Below are 21,969 nucleotides of genomic sequence, written 5' to 3' on the forward strand. Positions count from 1 at the left end.
ATTAATAACTCTGTAGAAGTAGGCAACTAAGGCTAGGCAGAATCACAAGCCCCTCCAATTTTTCCACTTGAGTTTTCAGGGAGCTAAAGTGTTTGTAAATAAATAGCAGAGAGCTCTTAGCTGAAGGCTGCTTCTGGGTGCTAGTTTTCCCCTTTTTAGCTTGCCCTGTGCACCTGTAACTTCAGAGGAAGCCTTTAATTAAAGAGTAACAGTTATCAGCACCTGAAAACAGGTTTGAATGCAACAGTGAAAAAAAAAATGCCACACTTAAATCACTAGGTCAAAAAGTCACTAAAATCTTACAAACTTCCTCTTTGTGTGTCATCTTTCTACAGTGGGCTTTCTTTTAAGTGTTGATTAATGTAATGGAGTGTCTAACTGTTATACCCTGAAAGGGTAACTTGCAGTATTTTGGCTCTGGTGTTATAATGTGGGGATAATTAATTTCTGTCATCCTTAGGTTTGGAACTTTATTGAAAATTCAGTCAGGATCACCCCTATCAGTATTACTCAGATAAAACTATCAAAGAAAAGCATGTTACAAAGGAAAAGACAGTAAAAACTATGTTTGGTGGAGTAGCACCATTAGTAATTTGAAAATTGAAATGCAAAGACTTCTATAATTACTAGTAAAGGTAAATAATTACTATGTATCCACAATAGTAATATGTCAAGTATGCAATATCTTCAGGAAGTGAGGTGAATGTATTAGACATGTTTCTAAGCAAAGCATACAATAATAGTTGAGAAAATAGAATATAAAGTTGCAAAATAGAAACTATGCATTATGGTACATGCTTATAATCCCAGCACTTAGGAGGCTGAAGATGGATAATCAAAAATGTAAAGCCAGCCTGGGTACAGAGTGAGACTTGACTCAAAAAAAAAAAAGCAAAACAAAGGTATACAATATAGGATAAGTTTATGATGACCTCTCGTATCTACTTATTATTTTAACATGTAATGAGCATAAATATGTAATCCATTATCTCCTCTCCTCTCCCCACAATCTCTTCAAGCTTTTACCCTTTTTAGGAGAACATTTATTTATTTATATCAAATCCTGGATTGTTATAATTTTTTTTTAGACATGATAGGCAGAGATGTCAAGAGAAGTTTAAAGACTGTCATTTCATTCACATTAGGCAGAGTACAGAGTGTGGCACTACCTGGAGAAAGAAGGAAGTGGGTAAGTGAGTTGTGTTTTTTAACACACATTGAACTAGAAGTGAAGATAAATAGGTAGGCAGAGAGATAGGTACATAGATAGATAATACATGACTTTGAGGGAGAAAATTGTTTACAGATGATTTGGGGGGAAATTTTGTTCTTTTTCTCTCTGTGTATGTGTATATAGAGAATATAAAAATGCTACTCAATACTCTCACTCTCTGCTCACCAAGTTTCAATAAAATTATATATCATAGTCAAAGCTTTAGAAAGCTGAAACAGGATTTCTTTCAGATTCAGTACTGTGATAAGATCAGCTGAGCATAACGACAAAAAAAAGGCCTATGTAAAATTTGCAGGACATTAAAGTATATATGCACTGAGAAATATGAAATATTCTATACTATATCTTATACTATGTATCATATATGGTTAGGGTTATATTTTCAACTTTCACACCTATTTTATATGCACAGAAAATATCTTGAGAAACATGCAAAAACTTTAATAGGCAGAAGTAGATATTTGTGATAACCATATTGGATTCTGATATTAGACATTAATAAAGTCTTAAGTTTTCATACTATATATTTCTCCTGTACAAAGTTAATTTTTCAAGGTAAGGTTAAGTTCTTTTTATAATGAAAACATTAACAGAAAAATTCATGACCTGTTCTTCAGTTAATTAGCTAGGAGTCATATAAGGTATGGATATTAAGATCATAAAGTCCATAAGATGAAAAACTGTTTTGGAAATGAGACTAACTAAAACGGCTGGCTGAAAACAAGCATACCTTCTCCTCCTCACCAGGGACTTATAATCTCTAACCCTTTTGGTAACAGATGATCTTTTTGCCTTAAATAACTTGAGAGTTATGACTTCCCTAGAAAACAAACTGTATCTTTTCAATAATTTCCACATATTTAACTTATTAGCCTTTTTAACTTCACTTGTTTTATTTTTGGATTCCACCAGCTTCTCTAAGTAGTTATCTTATGAATATATTAACTTTTCAGAGGCCTGAATAAATTGACTTGTGAAGTAAATTCTTTGGAAACTATAAAGTACTTGTCATTTGTAGTAATTTTACTGTTGTTATTATTATAAGCCTCCTTTAATTTATTGTTTATATATTTGAATAATCACTTGTGGATTCATTTCTGGGGTGCCAATTATAACTATATTGCATAACTGCTCATAAAGCTTTCTGTATACTCTTTTTGGTTTTTCTCAGTTTAGCTTCTCATTCCAATTAAAGTTGTCGAAGTTTTAAATAACAATTCTATCAACATCTGTTTTTCAAACACCTGTACATGCAGATATATCTCTGAGTTACATTCTTATAATTGTAAAATCTTGCTATAGCTTTTTATCATTATCCATTGCTGAATAGTAGTAATTTTATCAGAAGGAAAGATGCACAAATACTAGACAGAACTTTCTGATATTTGCTATCAGAGATTTGTACCAGGAGAAAGAAGGAAATTAATCAAACCACTAACTCTTTTAAAGAAAGAAGGGCAGGAACTTATTTAAGAAGATGCTGTTTCCCTCTGGTTTAATGAGAATTTGTTTTACCATCAATTAAATCCAACTTCAATATTCACTGCATGGTACATACAGAGGCTCACACTAGATAATAAGTTTGAGAAGTAATTGAATTTGCTGGATTCTTCTGGCAAAAATCTCATTCAGTATTAACCTTTTGGAGAAAAGGCAGGTAAAATTTTCTCATAGAGATATTAATGACATCATTTGGGGCCTTATTTATATTTCTAGGCACATTGAAGTCGGGGATCCCTGTTAGCCTAATGATTGACTATGCATGTGTGCTCTTTGAGCCTTGTTGAAAACTAGCAAAGATTTTTCCATTTATAAATTTTCTTCATCAAAACTCTGTTTATGATTACATCAATCTCTTCAAAAATCATTTGAAAATGTGACTGTCATATTTAATATATTTAATATATGCCAATGTAATCTTCAAAGTATTCAAAGGTATAAAATTTGAATAAAGACTAATCTTTAAAGAGAAACTAAGTGGAATAAATAGGAGGTGAAATTTATGGGTGCAATGTTTTCTGGAAGGCTAAAGAATAAAAATACTGAGTTTATTAAAACATACATAAGAAAACAAAATTTGGCAGGTTTCCATTTGAGGATATATGTTAGAACATATAGTATGAACTACCCTTTCTATTGAAACACTAAACTGCTGGAAAAAGTAGAAAGGGCATTGGGGTGGTTTGAAAGAAAATGACCCTCAAAGGGAGTGGCACTATTAAGAGGTATATGACTTTGTTCGAGCAGCTGTGGCCTTGTTGGAGGAAGCATGTCATCGTAAGACTGGGTTTTGAGGTCTCTTTTGCTCAAGTTTCCCTTAGTATGACTGTCAGTGAACTTCCTGTTTCCTGCAAGATATAGGATTCTCAGCTCCTCTAGCACCATATCTGCCTGCATGCCACCATGCTCCCCATCATAATAATAATGAACTGAACCTCTGGAACTGTTAAGTGAGCCACCCCAATTAAATGTTTTCTTTATTAGAGTTGCCATGGTCATGGTACCTCTTCACAGCAATAAAAACACAAACTAAGACAGAAGTTGAAGGCATTTGGACTTTGGTACTTGGGGTTATGAAAGCAGTAGAATACATTAAGCATTGCTTAGTGGGCCATACTAGTAGGAACATGGAAGATGGGTGCCAAGAGATATGTTAACTGTTAGGGACTCACTCAAGAAGTTTCGGAAGAAAAGAATTGTAGTATGTTGGAACTATGTAATCTGCTTTTTTATTTTGATTTTATAGGTGATTGCAGTTAAGAGATTGCATGAATCTCAGAAGAGAATATGGACTTAAAAGTTTGGGACTGCTATTGACTATGGGGACTTCTGAATTCAATTGAACTGAATGCATTTTTTTTCCTTATGATATGGCTATAACCTTTGGGGACAAGGAGTGGAATGTGGTGAGTTGAAAGAAAACGGCCCCCAAAGGGAGTCACTATTAGGAGGTGTGGCCTTGTTGAGGAAGTGTATGACCATGGGACAGGCTTTAAGGTCTCTTTTGCTCAAACTTCCCTCAGTGTGACTGTCAGTTGACTTCCTGTTGCCTCTGAGTAAAGATGTAGAATTCTCAGCTACTCTAGCACATCTATCTGCATGCCATCATACTCTCCACCATGATGATAATGGACTGGACCTCTGAAATTTTAAGTAAGACCTCTCAATTAAATGTTTTCATTCATATGAATTGCTGTTATCATGGTGTCTCTTCATAGCAATAAAAACTCTCAGACAGACATCATCATTGTTGGGTGTGCATAAGAGTAGAGAATCGGTGAAAACAGTTTTTTTTTTTTTTTAAAGAAAAGTCAAGAGACAGAAGCGGCAGACCCCCGGCCCGCGCAGAAGGAAGCGGTGAATGGGGAATAGTCCAGGCATGAAATAATGAAGCCCACACTGAGAGCAGATCGTCCCACTACAATTAAATCAAGTAGGTTTTTTGGGGCCTGGCCTGCAGCGTGGGAGCCCTTTTATTGGTGAGGTCCACGGGTGAATGGGGAGCCTGGTCCTGTCCCTGAAGACCCTCCTGAGTGGGGAGAGTGTTCTAGGCCTGCGGCGGGACACAGCAAATGGAGCGGGAGCATTCCCAGACCCCCTTCACCCCCAGTTAGCCTGCGAGGGCTGATACCCTCTGCTGGGGCTGCTCCTCCTCTGCTGCGACCTCTCTCTTCCTGGCACATCCCAGCTTGTGCCCAGGGCACTTCTTCACTCCCCCTCCCTTTTGCGGGGCCTCGGGATCACCCAGTATAGCCTGTTTGGGCACTGGGTCGGGAGCTCGGGGCAGAGGGCAGCGGGAGTTTCTCTGTTTTGGTGGCTGGCCTACAGAGGGGTAGGCCTTTTGTGGATGAGGTCCCTGGTGAATGGGGGCCTGGTCCTGGTCCTGAAGATCCTTCTGAGTGGTGAGAGAGATCTTGGCCCATCGCAGGAGCCAGGAAACGGAGTGAGGGCATTTTGTAAGCAGGGCCCTTGGCCACCAGGGAAACCTGTTCCTGACTTAAAAGACCCATTAGATAGCATTGATAGGAGGAGATGGGCAGGCGCCAAGGCAAGAATTCACCCAACAATCTGAAAAACAACATGAAAACACCAGAACCCAATGATCTTACAACAGAAGGACTTGAACACCCTAACACAGAAGAAGTGGAAAAAATTGACTTTATGAAAGCAATAGAGTCCCTTAAACAACATGTAAAAAACACCCTTATAGAAATGGATGAGAAGTATAACAAAAAGTTTGAAGAAATGAGTAAATACGTAAATGATACCCTGGGAAACCAAGAAAAAACAATCAAAAAGGTAATAGAAACAGTTCAAGAATTGAAAACGGAAATCGAAGCAAGGAAGAAAACACAAAATGAGGACCAGCTGGATATAGAAAATCTAGGTCAATGAGCAGAGGCTACAGAAACAAGCATAATCAATAGACTATAAGAGATAGAAGAAAGAATCTCAGATTCTGAAGACAACAGAGAGAAAATAAACTCACTGATCAAAGAAAACAGCAAAGCCAACAAATTTTCATCACAAAACATTCAGGAAATATGGGACACAATAAAAAGACCAAACCTAAGAATAATAGGGATACAAGAAGGAGAAGAGTCACAACTCAAAGGCCCAGAAAATATTTTTAACAAAATTATAGAAGAAAACTTTCCCAACATAAAGAAAGATATTCCTTTAAATATTCAAGAAGCATACAGAACACCAAACAAACTGGATCAAAAAAAAAAATCCCCTCACCATATTATAATCAAAACACAAAATATACAGATTAAAGAAAGAATATTAAGAGCTGCAAAGGAAAAAGGTCAAGTTACTTATAAAGGTAAACCAATCAGACTTACACCTGACTTCTCTATGGAAACCATGAAAGCCAGAAGGTCCTGGGTAGAGATACTGCAGAAACTAAGAGACCATGGATGTAAACCCAAACTACTGTACCCAGCCAAGCTATCGTTCACTATCAATGGAGAAAACAAGGCACTCCAGGATAAGAACAAATTTAAACAATACATAGCCACAAATCCAGCCCTACAGAAAGTAATAAAGGAAAATCACAACCCAAGGAATCCAACATAGCCAACACTGCCTACAATAACTCAGGCATCTAGCGACCCTTCACCAGCACGACTCAAAGAAGGGAGACACACAAACTCTACTACCAAAAACAGTAGGAATAACTGGAATAAACAACCACTGGTCATTAATATCACTTAATATTAATGGTCTCAATTCACCTATAAAATGGCACAGACTAAAAGATTGGATACAAAAACAGGATCCAACATTCTGCTGTTTGCAAGAAACACATCTCAACCACAAAGACAGGCATCTACTCAGAGTAAAGGGTTGGGAAAGGTTTTTCAAGCAAATGGTCCTAAGAAAAAAGCAGGTGTGGCCATACTAATTTCTAACAAAACGGACTTCAAACTAAAATCAATCAGAAGAGATCGAGATGGACACTTTATACTCATAACAGGAACAATTCATCAGGTTGAAGTCTCAATCCTGAATATCTATGCCCCTAATATAAAAGCACCCACTTATGTAAAAGAAATATTACTAAAACTCAAGGCAGACATCAAAACACACACACTAGTAGTTGGAGACTTCAACACACCTCTCTCACCAATGGACAGGTCAAGCAGACAGAAAACTAATAGAAAATTAAGAGAATTGTTGGAGGTAATGAAGCAAATGGACTTAACCGACATCTATAGAACAGTCCACCCAAATAGGAAAGAATATACCTTCTTCTCTGCACCTCATGGAACCTTCTCGAAAATTGACCACATACTCGGAAACAAAGGAAACCTCCACAGATACAAAAAAAAAATATCAGTGTCCACCTGTGTCTTATCAGATCACCACGGATTAAAGTTAGAAGGCAACAACAATGCTACCCCCAGAAAGCCAGCAAACTCATGGAAACTGAACAGTTAACTACTGAACCACACCTGGGTCAAGGAAGAAATTAAGAAAGAAATTAAAGTCTTCCTTGTGTTGTGGGGGCTGCAGGTTGAGTTCCAGCCACCCAACTCCCAGCCACCTGGCTAGCTTATGCCCCAAAATAACAACACACAAACTGTATTCATTTAAACACTGCTTGGCCCATTATATTGAGCCTCTTCTAGGCTAATTCTCACGGCCCGATCAACCCATCTCCAATAATCTGTGTAGCACCAGTCTTACCAGGAAAGATTCAGCATGTCTGACCTGGCAGCTTGCTTCATTGCGTCTGGTCTGGAGAGGAGCGGCATCACGTCTGCCCGGGAGAGGGGAGCATGGCGTCTGTCTCAATTCCTCTTCCTCCCGCATTCTGTTCTGTTTACTCCACTCACCTATGTTCTAACCTATGAGGGCCAAAAGGTTTCGTTATTTTTTAACTAATGACCTTCCTCCATCATCCTTGAATTTAATGAAAATAAAGAGACAACATACTCAAACCTATTGGACACAATGAAAGCAATGCTCAGAGGAAAGTTCATAGCACTAAGTGCCCACTTAAAGAAAATGGAGAAAGCATACATTGGGGACTTAACAGCACACCTGAAAACTCTAGAAAAAAAAGAAGCAGAAGCACCAAGGAGGAGTAGAAGACTGGAAATAATCAAACTGAGGGCAGAAATCAACAAAATAGAAACACAGAAAACAGTCCAAAGAATCAATGAAACAAAAAGTTAGTTCTTGGGGAAAATCAACAAGATCGACAAACCCCTATCCAAACTAATTAAACGACAAAGAGAGAACACGCAAATAAATAAGATCAGAAATGAAAAGGGGGACATAACCTCAGACACAGGAAATTCAGAGAATCATTAGATCTTACTACAAAAGCATGTACGCCACAAAACTGGAAAATGCAAAAGAAATGGACATTTTTTTGGATAAGTACCATATACCAAAGCTAAACCAAGAACAGGTGAACAATCTAAATAGACCGGTTAGTCGCGAAGAATTAGAAACTGTTATCAAAAAATCTCCCTTCCAAAAAAGCCCAGGACCAGATGGTTTCAATGCAGAATTCTACCAGAACTTCCAAGAAGAGCTAATACCTATACTTCTTAATGTATTTCACAATATAGAAACAGAAGAGTCATTGCCATTTTCCTTTTATGAAGCTACAGTTACCCTGATACCAAAACCACACAAAGACCCAAACAAGAAAGAGAATTACAGACCTATCTCACTCATGAACATCGATGCAAAAATTCTCAATAAAATACTGGCAAACTGAATCCAAGAACACATCAGAAAAATTATCCATTATGATCAAGTAGGCTTCATCCCAGAGATGCAGGGCTGGTTCAACATACGCAAATCTATCAATGTAATCCACCATATAAATAAACTGAAAGAAAAAAACCATATGATCATTTCATTAGATGCTGAAAAAGCATTCGACAAAATTCAACACCCCTTTATGATGAAGATCTCGGAGAGATTAGGGATAAAAGGATCATACCTAAATATAATAAAAGCTATTTACAGCAAGCCGACAGCCAACATTAAATTAAACGAAGAAAAACTCAAAGCCATCCCACTAAAATCAGGAACACGACAAGGATGTCCACTCTCTCCATACCTCTTCAATATAGTGCTTGAAGTTCTAGCAATAACGGTAGGACAACATAAGGGGATCAAGGGGATTCATATTGGAAAGGAAGAAGTTAAGCTTTCATTATCTGCAGATGATATGATAGTATACATAAGCAACCCCAAAAACTCTAAAAAAGAACTCCTACAGCTGATAAACACCTTTGGTAATGTGGCAGGATACAAGATCAACTCCAAAAAATCAGTTGCTTTCCTAATGATAAGGAAGCAGAGAGGGAAATCAGAGAAACATCACCTTTCACGATAGCCACAAATAGCATAAAATATCTTGGGGTAACTCTGACCAAGGAAGTGAAAGATCTATTTAACAAGAACTTTAAGTCTTTGAAGAAAGAAATCGATGAGGACACCAGAAAATGGAAGGATCTCCCTTGCTTTTGGATTGGGAGGATCAACATAGTAAAAATGGCAATTCTACCAAATGCAATCTATAGATTCAGTGCAATCCCCATCAAAATCCCATCAAAATTCTTCACAGAGCTGGAAAAGACAATAATCAACTTTATATGGAAAAACAAAAACCCAGGATAACCAAAACAATCTTATACAATAAAGGATTGTCTGGAGGCATTACCATCCCTGACTTCAAACTCTATTACAGAGCTACAGTATTGAAAACAGCTTGGTATTGGCAGAAAAACAGAGAAGTCGACCAATGGAATAGAATAGAATAGAAGACCCACAAACCTATGAACACCTGATTTTCGATAAAGGAGCTAAAAGTATACAATGGAAAAAAGAGAGCATCTTCAACAAATTGTGCTGGCAAAACTGGATGTCAATCTGTAGAAGAATGAAAATAGATCCTTATCTATCACCATGCACAAAACCCAAGTCCAAATGGATTAAAGACCTCAATGTCAGTCCGAACACACTGAACATGATAGAAGAGAAAGTGGGGAGTACTCTACAACACATGGGCACAGGAGAACACTTCCTACGTATAACCCCAGCAGCACAGACATTAAGGGCATCATTGAATAAATGGGACCTCCTCAGACTGAGAAGCTTCTATAAAGCAAAGGACACTGTCACTAAGACAAAAAGGCAACCCACTGACTGGGAGAAGATTTTCACCAACCCCGCAACTGACAAAGGTCTGATCTCCAAAATATATAAAGAACTCAAGAAACTAGACCATAAAGGGCTAATCAACCCAATTTAAATAATGGGGCACTGAGCTGAACAGAGAATTCTCAACAGAAGTAGTTCGAATGGCCAAAAGACATTTAAGGTCATGCTCAACTTCCTTAGCGATCAGGGAAATGCAAATAAAGACAAGTTTAAGATACCATCTTACACCTGTCAGAATGGCTAAAATCAAAAACACCAATGATAGCCTTTGCTGGAGAGGTTGTGGAGAAAGGGGTACACTCATCCATTGCTGGTGGGAATGCAAACTTGTGCAACCACTTTGGAAAACAGTGTGGCGGTTTCTCAGGAATTTCGGGATCAACCTACCCGTGGACCCAGCAATACCACTCTTGGGAATATACCCAAGAAATGCCCTATCATACAATAAAAGTACATGCTCAACTATGTTCATAGCAGCATTGTTTGTAATAGCCAGAACCTGGAAACAACCTAGATGCCCTTCAATGGAAGAATGGATGAAGAAATTATGGAATATATACATATTAGAGTACTACTCAGCAGTAAAAAACAATGACTTCCTGAATTTTGCAGGCAAATGGACAGAAATAGAAAACACTATCCTGAGTGAGGTGAGCCAGACCCAAAAAGAGGAACAGGGGATTTACTCACTCATATTTGGTTTCTAGCCATAAATAAAGGACATTGAGCCTATAATACATGATTCTAGAGAAGCTAAATAAGAAGGTGAACCCAAAGAAAAACATATAGGGTCTAACTGACAAGTTCTGGAGGGTGACCAGAAGTATTGACAGTAACTTGCAATGTTTGGGGATCTCTGTGACACCACTGGCCAACAACTCAAAAAGAAGTAAACTCATTCCCAGGAAGTGACCTCTGGCAAGCTGACCACACACCAGAGCAGGTCATAATCCCAAGACTAGATGGGAAACACAAACAATAAGACTTGATGGGGAGAGAAGAAAAATAAAAGAACTGATATCAAAGATGAATGGGAAGGGATCAGAAGCTTGAGAAGGGTGGGAAGGGCAGAGAACATATTCAAAATACATGGTGCAAAATTCTCAAAGAATAAAAAGTATTTTCATAGAGGGGGGATGTTTACTCATGGAGCACTTCCTTATTCTTGTCTTTGATTTGAAAGCTTGCCTTGAACTTTCCAGATGTGAATGCTCAAAATTAGGACAGTCCTCTGCCGTGCTCTCTTTCGACCTTATTGCTGAAGACACCACATACTTGAACCACAGAACATAAAAAACACCAAGCTGATACTTACCTGCTGGCTAGCATCCATCATACTGGAAGGTGCCAGAAGGAGAAAAGTAAATCTCAATCGTATCCAGCTGTGAACCCTGGAGGTTACAACAGTGAGTGGCCCAACAAGATAGGCTCACTACAAATGCTATGAAAGTATCTGACCACTTCCAGATTGGATCGAGGGCCCACTCTAGAAATGGAATCTATACCTGACACTGTTATTAAAGGGGGCCAAGACCCTGTAGCTAGATAGGTCATGGGCCCTAGGGGAGAAAGCATCCCTACTCCTTTGCTCAACAGTATTCAAATAACTCCTAATACCACCCTCCCTTTAATTCCTCCAAGGAGAAAACATTTTGGCCCATGGGGAGGAGAACATTGTCACACTGTTATCCACCATGAAACTAAGTGTTAATCTTCTGCTGCTATTCTAGTCTAAAATGTTTTCATCAGCCAAAAAGAGCATTCCAGAAAGACTAAAATAATCCACCTGTTAGAGTGGACAGATCCAAGAGCATAGAATTTCTGAGTCTTTGGGAAGGAGAAGACATCAGTCTGTTACATGTCTCTGACACTCAGTTCACACATAGGTCCTATTTGTTCATGTTCTCTGTTGCCCTCAAGATGATCACTCTTTTAAGGTGAAAATGTGAATCTGGGATGCTGGTAAACAACGTTGTTTCACATGTATGTGTATACCTTTGTGGAGATAAATTAGAGACACGAATAAACCATAAACCACCTATAAAAAAAAAGAAAAACATGTAGGCATCCTCCTGAATATTAACCTTCATCAGGCGATGAAAGGAGACAGAGACAGAGACCCACATTGGAGCACCGGACTGAAATCTCAAGGTCCAAATCAGGAACAGAAGGAGAGAGAGCACGAGCAAGGAACTCAGGACCGTGAGGGGTGCACCCACACACTGAGACAATGGGGATGTTCTATCGGGAACTCACCAAGGCCAGCTGGCCTGGGTCTGAAAAAGCATGGGATAAAACCGGACTTGCTGAACATAACGGACAATGAGGACTACTGAGAACTCAAGAACAATGGCAATGGGTTTTTGATCCTACTGCACGTACTGGCTTTGTGGGAGCCTAGGCAGTTTGGATGCTCACCTTACTAGACCTGGATGGAGGTGGGTGGTCCTTGGACTTCCCACAGGGCAGGGAACCCTGATTGCTCTTAGGGTTGACGAGGGAGGGGGACTTGATCGGGGGAGGGGGAGGGAAATGGGAGGCAGTGACGGGGAGGAGGCAGAAATCTTTAATAAATAAAGAAAGAAAGAAAAAAAAGAAAACTAAGATAACAAGTGTGCAAACAATCAACACAGAGTATATCATCTGTGTTCTCTAGTTTTTATCTATGGGATTTTACAGTACAGACACAGACAAGCCTCCTATTGCAGGAGGATTTATCTGCCCAAAAATCTCCAAGTATTCAACTCTCTGTATTCACTTTCTTCCTATACATATGGGCTTATGATAAAGTTTAACTAGAGATTAGCAGTAACTAATGGTGTAATGAGATAATTGCAGCAATGCACTAATAAAAATTATTTAAAGCTTAAAAAAAAAGAAAAGAAAAGCCAAATCAAGAATTCATGACAGAGGAGGAATGGGGCAAGTGCCAAATGTAACTTTGAACCTTGGGGTTTTGCAAAGTCATGAAGTTGTTGACATTCTTCTAAGCCTGTACATAGTGTGGATAAAAGAAGTGTAGCCAGTTTAAATGGAGTCTGTTATAATTCATCATCTTTCCTCACTTTTTCTCTTTATGTGAGGATCTAAAGGTCCATACCCACCACACTCATGAAATAGGATAAATGGAAAAATGAAACCATAGTGAAGAAGGATATAGAAAACTTGCTTATCATAACATTCTACTTATATAAGCACATAAAGTGGTCTTTAAAGATCCATATTACTTATATAGTCAAAAACTCAATTGAAAACTAATTTAATGATAGCCACAGCAGGCTGTAGAAGCAAACAGAAACGTGCTCAGAAGAACTAGACTTTTAATCCAGACTTTAAAGAATTTTTTTTAAATTATAATAAAAATTATCATCTGAATTTAAAAATTACAATATACCAATAACAAAGCATGGTGAAGGAGAAATTGAAAATCTAATAGCCATAGAACAAGCACATAAAACTTAAGACATTAAAAGTGTCAGGTATGAGGCAAAATATTTATAGCAGGCCTGGAAAGATGACTCTGTATAAAAGCACTCACTAATCTTTCAGAGGGCTTGAGTTCAGTTTTTAGTACAAATGTTTGGCAGCTCACAGCTGTAACTCCAGCAACAAGGAGGTGTGGCACTGCTGGCCTCCACAGGCACAAGCCCGATCCCAACATACATACAGATAATTAAACTTTTCAAATAAAGCTTACAAAAGAAAATAAACAGACTAGGATGAGAACACATATGAAAATAATCAAGTAGAACATCTAGAAAACAGTAATATGGATTTTTTTAAAACTTTAAATTTGGAATCATTATAGAATCCCAGAGTTGCAAAGGTAGTATAAATAGGTTCTATGACCCTTTTACCCAATTTCATACCAAAATTATACCTCATAATTATAATTGAATGCTAAAATCAAGAAACCAACATTGTTGGGGCTGTAGGTCAGTGTCAGAGCACTTGCCTTACACAGTCAAGGTGGTAAATTCAATCCCCAGCAAACACACACACAGTAAATAATTGACATCAGTATAAAATATAGTATATCTAGTTCTGTCATTTTATCAAATGTCATTCTTTTCTTTATGGTTGAGTTTTGAGTGTTATTAATGTATTATAGGTATGAGTCCTTTTTGGATATTATAATTTTAAATATTTTCTCGAAAAAAATCTCATTTTAAAAACGTCTGTCCTTTAGAACTCTATTTTAAGAAAAAGGGAGAAAAAATACATTTGCATACACATACATGTTATCATAATTGAGGATCTTCCTTATCTTTTACGGGGCTAATTTATGGAGGTAACAGATTTTGTAGTAACAGTAAAGAATGTTAAATATTTGGCAATAGAAAAACGGTCAGGAATAACAAACACTTGTTTCATTAAAACCGTTAGCTATAGCCACTTGACAAAACACTGTCAAAACCAGAAACTAAGAAAGTTTACCAAGCAAATCTATACCAAAAAATATACTTTAAGGAGAAGAAAATAATGCCATAAGGAATGTTTGAAGAATAAAGAGCAATGATGGGTAAGTATGGATATATAAGTATATATAATAAAATTCATTTCTAAAATAAACATAATCATGTATAAATTGATGAACTAAAAAATTACAAAGCTGCTATGAACATAGTTGAAAAGATACTTTTGTCATATGATAGGGCATCTCTTGGGTATATTCCCAAGAGTGGTATTAGTGGATCTTGGGGTAGGTTGATCCCAAATTTCCTGAGAAATCGCCACACTGATTTCCAAAGTGGTTGCACAAGTTTGCATTCCCACCAGCAATGGATGAGTGTGCCCCTTTCTCCACAACCTCTCCAGCAAAGGCTATCATTGGTGTTTTTGATTTTAGCCATTCTGACAGGTGTAAGATGGTATCTCAAAGTTGTTTTAATTTGCATTTCCCTTATCGCTAAGGAGGTTGAGCATGACCTTAAGTGTCTTTTGGCCATTTGAATTTCTTCTGTTGAGAATTCTCTGTTCAGTTCAGTGCCCTGGAAACAACCTAGATGCCCTTCAATGGAGGAATGGATGAAGAAAGTGTGGAATATATACACATTAGAGTACTACTCAGCGGTAAAAAACAATGACTTCTCAATTTTGCATGCAAATGGATGGAAATAGAAAACACTATCCTGAGTGAGGTATCCCAGACCCAAAAAGAGGAACATGGGATGTACTCACTCATAATCGGTTTCTAGCCATAAATAAAGGACATTGAGCATATAATTTGTGATCCTAGAGAAGCTAAATAAGAAAGTGAACCCAAAGAAAATCGTATAGTCATCTGCCTGGAGAGGGGAAGTAGACAAGATTGCAGGGCAAAAACTGGGAACTTGCGGGTGAGGTGGCATGGGGCAAAGGGGAAATGGGATGAGAAACATGAGAAGGGGAGGATGGGAGGAGCTCGGGGGATTGGGATGGTTGGGATATAGGAAGGGTGGATACGGGAGCAGCGAAGCATATATCCTAACTAAGGGAGCCATCTTAGGGTTGGCAAGAGACTTGACTCTTGAGGGGTTCGCAGGTGTCCAGGAATATGTCCCCAGCTGGTACCTTGGGCAACTGAGGAGAGGGAACCTGAAATGACCCTGTCCTATACTGATGAATATCTTACATATCACCTTAGAACCTTCATCTGGCGATGGATCGAGGTAGAAACAGAGACTCAATTTGGAGCAACGGTCTGAGCTCTTAAGGTCCAAATGAGGAGCAGAAGGAGGGAGAACATGAGCAAGGAAGTCAGGACCACGAGGGGTGCACCCACCCACTGTGACATTGGAACTGATTTATTGGGAACCCACCAAGGCCAGCTGGACTGGGACTGAATAAGCATGGGTTGAAACTGGACTCTCTGAACATGGCGGACAATGAAGGCTGATGAGAAGCCAAGGACAATGGCACTAGGTTTCGATCCTAATACATGAACTGGCTTTGTGGGAGCTTAGCCTGTTTGGACGCTCACCTTCCTGGACGTAGATAGAAGACCTTCGTCTTCCTGCAGGGCAGGGAATTTGGACTGCTCCTCAGTATCGAGAGGGAGGGGGAATGGAGTGGGGGGAGGAGAAGAGGAGTGGGGATAGAGGGAGGGGACTGGGGGGAGGGGCAATATTTGGGAGGAGGGGAGGGAAATGAGAAACGGGGAGCAGGTGGAAATTTTAATTAAAAAAGAATAAAAAAATTACAAAGCTAAATTACTAGAAAATAATATCAATTAGATTAGGAAGTATATGGTAAAATTTAACTTTAAAAGTTCTATTTATTATTCAAAAGGAGAAATATTGAAAGGTGCCAGGAAAGACTTTAGCAAAGAATGTTTCTGGGTGTTTCTATGAAGATGTTTCCAGAGATCATTAAATAAGGATGGAAGCCTTGAGTATGGGCATCATCATTCAACAGGTTCCTGAATGAAATAAAAGGAGAAGAAAGGAGTCTTTAATTTAGATGTTTTCCCTCATCTAAAGCTCAGAAATATGGAGTTCAAGTTGTTGTTTCAAATGCAAGGTAAAATTTCCAAAGTAGCCTCCAAAAGAAAAAGAGATAGAGAATAAAAACGATAAAAAGAAACCAAATAGAAAGAATTACCTAATTGTATTTTATCAAAAAACAAGCCAGACAAAACATTGTTCAAGTAGTATAGAAGACAATAATATGGCATCTCCAAAATACTATTTTAGAAGAAGGATTATTCTGAGATTAAGACAATTAAGAAGTGTAGAAAATACTTTTTACTCCACATCTGATTAAAATAGACACAAATTACAAAGGAAAAAAATGGTTTGTTATGATTGGCTATGCAATGTCCTCCAATGACTCAAATATTAAAATCTTGTTCCTTTTGCAGCAGTGTTCAGCATCAGAGCCTTCATTTGTAGTGGGATCATGAGAGCTCTAATGCCATTAATAGATAAATTTAATGGGATAATAGAAAGTGGATCTTAGTTGAAGGACAGGGACCACTGGGGAATTATAGACTGATTCTTGTGTGCTATACTTTAGGGAACAGGGTGGTTTGAGGGGTATAGGTGTGTGGCCTTGTTGGAGGAGGTGTTACCTTGTTGGAGGAAGTATGCCACTGTGGGGGTGGGCTTTGAGATTTTCTATGCTCAAGCTATGCCCAGTGTGGAACACAGTTCACTTTCTGTTGCTTACAGATCAAAATGTAGAACTCCCAGCTCCCTATCCCAGCACCATGTCAGCCTGCATGCTGCTATGTTTCCCACCATGATGCTAATGAACTAAACCCCTAAAACTGCAACCCAGCCCCTAAGAAATGTTTTCTTTATAAGAGTTGCCATGGTCATGGTGTCTCTTCACAGCAATAGAAACTCTAAGACTGGGAACTTTAAACTGTGAGATTTTATGAAACCCTTAATGTATGTGGGGGAAACTTCTCAAAGCCACACCCCTAGAATGAAGAGCTACAGGTAATCAATGACTTCAGAAAGAGGAAGAATCAGTTTTCTCTAGGGATGAACTTCCTAATAGTTCATCCAATGCAAGTGTTCAGTTCTGAACACTTAAATTTATAAGCAACACTAAATGAACTCAGAAGGTTGTATGCATGTACAAATGTATAAATATGAATAATAATTTATAAAGGAGAAGTCATGAATTTGAGGAGGGTCATAGAAGAAGTTGGATGGGTGGAAATGATGTAAATATAATACTTGTGCATGAAAGTCTCAAAAGGTAAATAATTGAAAAAATGCTTTTTCAAGAAATGTAGACATAGTTGTCTTTAAATAATCAATGTCCAGATTCTCAATTTTTAAAATTTGTTTAACAAAAGGTGCTTTTATACTTTTAATTATTGAATCATACTTTTCCCACTTTCACAGAAAGAAGCCATTATTTATCACCTATCTTGAACCTGACTATTGGGCCTAGATTTCTCTAGATATACATACTTCCTAGTATCAAACAGTAGAGCAATTTAAAATATTGACTTCAACCCTGTGCCTTCAGCAGAATTAACTGAGTGCTTAATCAAGTTGTTGGTAGACACATCAGTAATAGTTTTTTTATGATGTTACCTGTTTCTTTTCAGTGTAGAACTCATATAGGACATTAAAAGATTCAGTGACATTGCTGCAATGAACTCTTCTGTATTGATTTCTTTTTATATGTGAATAAATTTGTTAATTACTCACATACAGAATATTTAAAACTGAGAGAGAATTGGCGGTGAATCCTCTGTCATTCTAGCCATAATGATTCCTAAGTACACGAGCGAACCTTTATTCTCATCACTAAGTGGCTCATTTTCATTGACATTTTATATTTCATGTTTGATGGTTATCATTCTTATTCTTAAAATAATGTGGGGGAGTCCCCCGGGGGGCTCACGGAGCAGCAAGCTCCGGTGGGTCCCGCAGAGTTCCCAATGCCCGGTGGTTGTGAGCAGACCCATGGACACAGAAAGTAGCCATAAAAGCATTTATTAAAAGGGGAGAAAGGGGAGAGGGAGGGAGAGAGAGAGAGGGAGAGAGAGAGAGAGAGAGAGAGAGAGAGAGAGAGGGAAAGAGAGGGAAAGAGAACCAGAGAGAGCGCGGCCACGCTGAAGAAACAGAAGGAGAGACAAGATGGCGCGGGCAGGTCAGAGGTCATGGGAGTGGGTGTGGCTTGTCCCTTAAAGGGAAAGGAAAGCACAACATTCCCAGGTCTTCCTTATAATAAAAAGCAGGAGACAAGACACCACAGCCCAAAGGAACTGGGGCGGCGAACTCTCAAGACTGCTTCCTGCTGATTGTGGGCATCGTCTTTTGGGGGGGCGCGAGAGAAGGCTGGGTGCTGGTCGCATCCTGGCATGGCTGGTCTCTTTGCCTTTGACTGGTGTCTGTGGCATGAAAATTGTCTGGTGTCCCTAAGGTATTGGCAGAACAAAAACAAAGTTAAAATTAAGAAAAAAAATTTTAGGACCAGGGAATTGAGGGGGTATTTAAGAAAAAAAATTTTAGGACCAGGGAATTGAGGGGGTATCTGACCTGTTTAAGATGGATTTTTTAATTTGGCTCCCTTTTGGTGAGGTCACCTCGCAAAACCTCAACCTGGCGAAACTTCTCAGCTGTCAAACTGTCAGAGATCTTTGAGAAGGATAAGATTTTACTTGAGTTACTGATTAAAAAATGACAGAGCTTACTTGATTGGCACCCAGAGCTACTCTTTTTGGGTCCTCCGTGGTCGCTGAAGGTTGCATTTGACATTTTTTGTTTAGCGCAGGCTCCAGAAGACCCAAGATCCTGTGGGCTAAGAAATCTGTAGGAAGACAGGCCTACCTTGACCTGAGCAGCTAGGCTGTCGATTCCAGCGATTTCGTCCATGTCTGGAGGTCTTTACTTTAGACGAAAGGCAGGTTTGCCCAATGGTCAACGCTCTGCAGTTGAAGCGAAATGCAGAAGGACGTTGTTCTGCACGCATCTGTCTTCTTTGGAGGAAGCAGAGAGCTGCTGCTAGGAGCCAACCTGTCTCTTTTTTGTTGTGAAAAGTTTTGTTTTTTTTTTTTAATAATTAAATACTTAAATATCACATTCCCTAGATCTCTGAGCAGTTGAGGGCAAAGAACTGTTTGTAATATAAGGTTAGTGGCAGAACCAACAATGGTAGAGAACAGCTTAAGAGACTTAAAGGTACATACCAGTTTAAAATATGAGACTCATGTTTTGTAGTCTGAAATGAGATGTAATAAACAATTATTATATATAGAAAGAGTGAACAGGAATTGGGCAATGTGGATGCCTCTAAAGGGCCCTATTAAAGGCATTTGATCATTGCTTAAAACACATTTAACAGAGTTAACACGAAGAGTTTAGTGAGAACCAGGTGAAGAGGCAGGGTAAAACCAGGAGAGTGTGATCACGTGGCCTGGCTCCCAGCCAAGATGGCGACCACCATGAGGTTGGAACTGAAAAAAAAAACTGCACCATGCCACGGCTGGAATTGAAAAAGCCGGGAAGCCGGTTGCTATCCAGAGCCAAAATCGTGAAAACCCGCAGGACGAACACCCAGGACCACATGGAAAAGCGTCCTTTGTCCACGGGTGGGGTGCTATGGCCTAGCTGGGTCCTGGCGACCCAGAAACCAGGAAGGCTGGGGGCGCCGCTCCGAGCGACGCTTAACCGTAACCGTCGAGAGAAGAGAAAAAAGGAAAGAAAGGAAATGGAAAGAAAAGATAAACACGCTGAGGACCCGGTCCCCAGTCGAATGCACTGCACGGGAAGTGTGTGGTGCTAACGCGGGCGGACCGGCCCCTGGGACCCGATCCAAACACGGCTCTGACAAAGGAAAGCAACCGCAGCAGAACGAAAGCAACTGTAGCAGAACGGGAGACACTCACCAAAAGAAGCGCCGATTGAAGCAATTAGGGAGTGAGAACCAGGTGAAGAGGCAGGGTAAAACCAGGAGAGTGTGATCACGTGGCCTGGCTCCCAGCCAAGATGGCGAAAAAAGTCACCTGACCCATCTGGCCCTCAGCCAAGATGGCGACCACCGCGTGTAGTCTGCTCTTGGAGAGCAGCCATGCCGTAACAAAAGCTGCAGCGGGGAGGGGCAAAAGGCTGGAACCGAAAAACAGCTATCTATGGTTTTAATGGGGCCACTTATTTGGACAGAGACTGATAAAAGTAAGGCATTAAAGCATGAGGCCGGAGTGATAGGTCTGGATGGCTTGGCTCCCATGGTCAAGGCCGTGAAAACACCCGCAAAAAACCGTGGCATCTCAAGCCTACAAGGGGAACGGCTCCCCATTAAGGCGAGATGTAGATGGCACGAACACCCAGGCCCTGTGAAAAGGCGTCCGATTTCACGGGGGGGGGTGCTATTACCTGGCTGAGTCGAATTCAGCCAAGGTCAGGCCGCACCGTAGCGGCGTGCCGCACCGTAGCGGCAGTTACGACGAAAAGAAGGAAGAAAAGGAATGAAACGAGAGAAAAAAAAGTGAGAACTGGAGACCCCGGGCCTCCAGGGGCGGGTGAGCTGAGGGGCAGGCTAAGGCCACGCCGTCCCAGGCACAAGCTTAGCACAGGAGACAAGCCGAATTGAATGCCAGCGAAGGGAAAAACCGAGGCCCTGAAGGCCCACGGTTGGAGGTTCCCCCCATCCCTAGAAACCGCAAAGGGTTGCCGGGAGCTCAACGGTCAATCCCTTGGGTTAAAAAAGATGGTTAAGCTGGCCAAAATGGGGGCACTCACGATTAGAAGCCGGTGTTGTTTGGAGGAGCTGCGTCCAGGCAGATGGAACACGTGGGTCGTGTAGAGAAGTTCCTCGGGTCCTGATCCTGCCCCGGGAGGGAGCTCAGAGTCCCGGACGGCGCCTAAAGCCGGAACTCTGGCCCCGGGTGGAAGTCCGGGGTGCATGAATCATCCGAGTCACGGCACCAATCTTATTCTTAAAATAATGTGGGGGAGTCCCCCGGGGGGCTCACGGAGCAGCAAGCTCCGGTGGGTCCCGCAGAGTTCCCAATGCCTGGTGGTTGTGAGCAGACCCATGGACACAGAAAGTAGCCATAAAAGCATTTATTAAAAGGGGAGAAAGGGGAGAGGGAGGGAGAGAGAGAGAGGGGGAGAGAGAGAGAGAGGGAAAGAGAGGGAAAGAGAACCAGAGAGAGCGCGGCCACGCTGAAGAAACAGAAGGAGAGACAAGATGGCGCGGGCAGGTCAGAGGTCATGGGAGTGGGTGTGGCTTGTCCCTTAAAGGGAAAGGAAAGCACAACAATCATGATATGCTAGGCCTCCCACAATATAGGGTATGACTCAGACTATTTTACTTAAGTAGTTAATGGAAACTAATTTTCCACATTTGAAGACTTTGTGGTATATAACTACAGGGATTTCATGAACCTTTTAAATTAAATTACTTATTTATACTTTAATAAATGATGTCATTTTTACATTTGATGATGATTATAGATATAAAATTTCATTATTTTTAAGTACCTATATATTCTCACTTTCAAAAATGTTATCATGGTGACTGGAAAGATGGCTTAGTGGTTAAAAGCACTTATTGCTCCTGCTGAGGCCCTGCATTCAGTTCCCAGCACCCAC

This window comes from Chionomys nivalis, chromosome X, assembly GCF_950005125.1.
Source record: "Chionomys nivalis chromosome X, mChiNiv1.1, whole genome shotgun sequence".
NCBI lineage: Eukaryota > Metazoa > Chordata > Mammalia > Rodentia > Cricetidae > Chionomys > Chionomys nivalis.